General features: G+C 62.7%; 1 pseudogene; it reads right to left on the reverse strand.

Annotated features, from left to right (window-relative positions):
- LOC126436547 (large subunit ribosomal RNA) overlaps positions 1-5,000 on the reverse strand; it is a 7,869-nt pseudogene that overhangs the window by 2,302 nt on the left and 567 nt on the right.

Raw genomic sequence — 5,000 nt, forward strand, 5'->3', positions numbered from 1 at the left:
TGACAGCGCCGCACCGTCAAAGGCAACGTGCAGGCGCGCGGCCCACATCTCTCCAACCTGCGTCGACGATTTGAGGAGGTGACCCTCCCACATAAGATGCCGCTCCAGCACCTCAATCTCACGCTGTACCTCGTCCCGGCCTGCACCGTCGGGGGCTGGTCCAATCCTCTTCAGCGCCAGGAGACGGGACCGGCGGAGTGTTGGCCCCATCCATCGGCATGATGGGATGCCGAGGCCTCCCTGGGCTACAGGAGCATGGAAGTAGCCCAGGGGAGTGTCCGCCGGAAGGCGGAACCATCTCCTGACGGCGGCCCGGATGGTCACGTCTGCCGCTTTCAACGCACCCACTCGGGTGCGGCTGAGGGCCAGCCCGTGGTACAGGCCTGGGAGAAGTACGTTGGTGAGGGCGTAGAGGCGCTGTTGCGGCTTAAGCGGAGCTCGGGAGATGACGTCCAGCTGCTCCATCAGGTGGCGTCGTGGGTTGAACACGCAGCGACCCGCGGTGGAGAATTGCAGTCCCAGATACCGGAAGGTTTCACCCACACGTAGGGCGGGCATGGTGGCGTTGCCCGCTTTGAAGGTAATGTCGGCGTCGACCTTCACCTTCTTGTCACGCCCAGACGCGACTAAAGCGAGGGTGAAACACTTCCGGGCGTTGATCTGCAGCCCCAGATGGCCGAGGGCTGCGACGGCTGCGTCGATGAGGGACTGCAATCCCCTCGCGGTCGATGCAAAAAGCAGGACGTCATCTGCGAAGGCCGCAGCGTTGACTCTGCGGCCGAGGATCCGAGCTCCGATGTGGGAGGGAAGTTGACTCAAAACATAGTCCACCGCAAAATTGAAAAGGAGGGGGGAGAGGGGGTCACCCTGACGCACACCCCTTGCCGGCTGCAGGGGCACGCCCACGTCGGCGCCGCCCGCTATCACTGTCGTGCTACCCTCGTAACACCTTTCGACGTACTCAATAAAGCAATCCGGCAGGCCATGAGCCCTCAGCACGGGGCGGAGGGCAGCATGGTCCACCGAATCGAACGCTTTAGAGACGTCGATCGATGCCACAAAAACAGAGCGACAGGAGCGGACTGCGTCGGTGAGAGCAGTGTCCAAGATGAAGGTGTTTTCCAACATCCCATCCCGAGGGATGAATGCCCGCTGACGTTCGTCCACAGCACATGCACGCATCAGGCGTGACGCGAGAACCTTGTGAAAGGTCCGCGCCAACACCGAGCAGACCGTAATGGGGCGAAAGTCAGCGGGGGATGTTGGTGCAGCCGTTTTGGGGAGAAGTGACGTCCGGGCGCGAAGCAGACGCTCGGGGAGGGCGCGGGCCAGGAGGAAGAGGTTCAAGAGTTTCACCAGGACTTCATGCGGCAGGCGCCGCAGCTCCGCTGGAGTCAGGCCGTCCGGCCCGGCCGCCGATCCCCTGGGCGGCAAGGCAGCAGCGACCTCCTCACGTGTGACCGGCCCCCATAGGCACTCAGGAGCGACAGGCTCCGAGTGCGGGAGAAGGCGATCACGGATGAAGCCAGCGGTGGAGATCGGCTTCTTCGTGAAGAGGTCCGCCCAGAAGTCCAGCAGACCGGGGATGTCGGGTGGCGGCTGCAGCAGGGTGCCGTCCAGCAAGCCGCGCACGCAACGTGCACGCGACCTGCGGAAGGCGTCCTGTGTCCGCGCGAACTCCCAGCGGCGCCGCTTGCGCTTCTGCAGCGGCGGGGCGGCAGGCGGCCGCTTGGATGATTGGCGCGGCCGCTGTGCCCTGGTGATCGACCTCTCCCCCCTGGACCCGACCGACGCAAGGGCATCCGGGAGCATGCCCAGGATGACATCGGGCGGCGTGCCCCGCCCCAGACCAATGACTCGATCCAGAGCAGAGAAACGCTGGGCGGAAGCAGGTAGCCCCGCCAGATGCTCCCAGATGGCGGCGTCAGTCGGCCCCTCCGGCGGCGGCCCGGTGGTGTCGGCCGCGAAGTCCTCGGCTGCGTCGACGGGCGGCGCAGCGGCCTCGCCCGCGTCAGGCAGCGAGCTCGCTGCTCCCCGGCGGGACGCCGGCTCTTCCCCCCGACCGATCTCAAGCGCCTCCATGAATTGGCGGACAAGCTGCTTGTGGGCAGCTTGCCGCCGTCGGCACTTGATTGCCTCAAGCGTTCGGTCGGGGAACATCCTAATAAGCTCTTGATTAACGAAGAAGAACCGGGCGTCCCTCTCAAGGAACAGTTCGGCCTCTGCCTTGGCGAGCGACAGGACTTCTTCCTCCGTCCACCTCGCGCGATGCCTCTCCGTCACGATCTCAGCGTTGGCGGCCGCAAGGTGTTGGCGGCGGCGATGGACCCCGAGACCGTTCTTCGTGGTAAAAGTGCGGTGGCACTCACTGCAAGCAAAGGGAGCTACACAAACTATCGCATTTTCGTTACGGCCGGTTGGCCGGATAGGTGCTGGGGTAGCTGGGGTGGCACCTTCAGCGGAAGGGCCACCATCTCTTGTTTCTTGTAGGCTGCCCCCAACTATAAAGGGATAATGCGAGGGGGGGCTGGTAACCCCCCCAAGCCCCTGGTGCGGTCTTCCACTCTGCGAAAATCAGCGGGCCCACGAGAAGGGGAGAAGACCGCAGGAGAGGAGAGGCTAAGAGGGCTAGGCCCATGTATTGCGCATCACTCTCCCTGTAACTATAACCCAAGGAAGGCGACTCGCAGCAGTCATAGTTACTCCCGCCGTTTACCCGCGCTTGCTTGAATTTCTTCACGTTGACATTCAGAGCACTGGGCAGAAATCACATTGCGTCAACACCCGCTAGGGCCATCGCAATGCTTTGTTTTAATTAGACAGTCGGATTCCCCCAGTCCGTGCCAGTTCTGAGTTGATCGTTGAATGGCGGCCGAAGAGAATCCGCGCACCCGCGCGCCCCCGGAGGAGCACGCTAAGGCGGACGCGGCCTCGCAGCAAGGAAGATCCGTGGGAGGCCAAGGCACGGGACCGAGCTCGGATCCTGCACGCAGGTTGAAGCACCGGGGCGCGAACGCCGCGCAGGCGCGCGCATCCTGCACCGCCGGCCAGCACGAGGCCGACCAACGGCGAGAGCAGACCACGCCCGCGCTAAACGCCCGCACTTACCGGCACCCCTACGGCACTCACCTCGCCCAGGCCCGGCACGTTAGCGCTGACCCACTTCCCGACCAAGCCCGACACGCCCCGATCCTCAGAGCCAATCCTTATCCCGAAGTTACGGATCCAATTTGCCGACTTCCCTTACCTACATTATTCTATCGACTAGAGGCTCTTCACCTTGGAGACCTGCTGCGGATATGGGTACGAACCGGCGCGACACCTCCACGTGGCCCTCTCCCGGATTTTCAAGGTCCGAGGGGAAGATCGGGACACCGCCGCAACTGCGGTGCTCTTCGCGTTCCAAACCCTATCTCCCTGCTAGAGGATTCCAGGGAACTCGAACGCTCATGCAGAAAAGAAAACTCTTCCTCGATCTCCCGACGGCGTCTCCGGGTCCTTTTGGGTTACCCCGACGAGCATCTCTAAAAGAGGGGCCCGACTTGTATCGGTTCCGCTGCCGGGTTCCGGAATAGGAACCGGATTCCCTTTCGCCCAACGGGGGCCAGCACAAAGTGCATCATGCTATGACGGCCCCCATCAACATCGGATTTCTCCTAGGGCTTAGGATCGACTGACTCGTGTGCAACGGCTGTTCACACGAAACCCTTCTCCGCGTCAGCCCTCCAGGGCCTCGCTGGAGTATTTGCTACTACCACCAAGATCTGCACCGACGGCGGCTCCAGGCAGGCTCACGCCCAGACCCTTCTGCGCCCACCGCCGCGACCCTCCTACTCGTCAGGGCTTCGCGGCCGGCCGCAAGGACCGGCCATGACTGCCAGACTGACGGCCGAGTATAGGCACGACGCTTCAGCGCCATCCATTTTCAGGGCTAGTTGCTTCGGCAGGTGAGTTGTTACACACTCCTTAGCGGATTCCGACTTCCATGGCCACCGTCCTGCTGTCTTAAGCAACCAACGCCTTTCATGGTTTCCCATGAGCGTCGATTCGGGCGCCTTAACTCGGCGTTTGGTTCATCCCACAGCGCCAGTTCTGCTTACCAAAAGTGGCCCACTTGGCACTCCGATCCGAGTCGTTTGCTCGCGGCTTCAGCATATCAAGCAAGCCGGAGATCTCACCCATTTAAAGTTTGAGAATAGGTTGAGGTCGTTTCGGCCCCAAGGCCTCTAATCATTCGCTTTACCGGATGAGACTCGTACGAGCACCAGCTATCCTGAGGGAAACTTCGGAGGGAACCAGCTACTAGATGGTTCGATTAGTCTTTCGCCCCTATACCCAGCTCCGACGATCGATTTGCACGTCAGAATCGCTACGGACCTCCATCAGGGTTTCCCCTGACTTCGTCCTGGCCAGGCATAGTTCACCATCTTTCGGGTCCCAACGTGTACGCTCTAGGTGCGCCTCACCTCGCAATGAGGACGAGACGCCCCGGGAGTGCGGAGGCCGCCGCCCCGTGAAGGGCGGGGAAGCCCCATCCTCCCTCGGCCCGCGCAAGGCGAGACCTTCACTTTCATTACGCCTTTAGGTTTCGTACAGCCCAATGACTCGCGCACATGTTAGACTCCTTGGTCCGTGTTTCAAGACGGGTCGTGAAATTGTCCAAAGCTGAAGCGCCGCTGACGGGAGCGATTATTCCGCCCGAGAGCATCCCGAGCCAACAGCGGCGCGGGTCCGGGGCCGGGCCAGGTAGGTCCGTCATCCGGGAAGAACCGCGCGCGCTTGCCGGGAGCCCGAGCGCCCAAAGGGGCGAATCGACTCCTCCAGATATACCGCCGGGCAGCCAGCCAGGACACCGGGGCTCTGCCCAACAGACGCGAACCGAGGCCCGCGGAAGGACAGGCTGCGCACCCGGGCCGTAGGCCGGCACCCAGCGGGTCGCGACGTCCTACTAGGGGAGAAGTGCGGCCCACCGCACACCGGAACGGCCCCACCCCGCGGCG

Source organism: Schistocerca serialis, unplaced genomic scaffold, assembly GCF_023864345.2.
Source record: "Schistocerca serialis cubense isolate TAMUIC-IGC-003099 unplaced genomic scaffold, iqSchSeri2.2 HiC_scaffold_1239, whole genome shotgun sequence".
NCBI lineage: Eukaryota > Metazoa > Arthropoda > Insecta > Orthoptera > Acrididae > Schistocerca > Schistocerca serialis.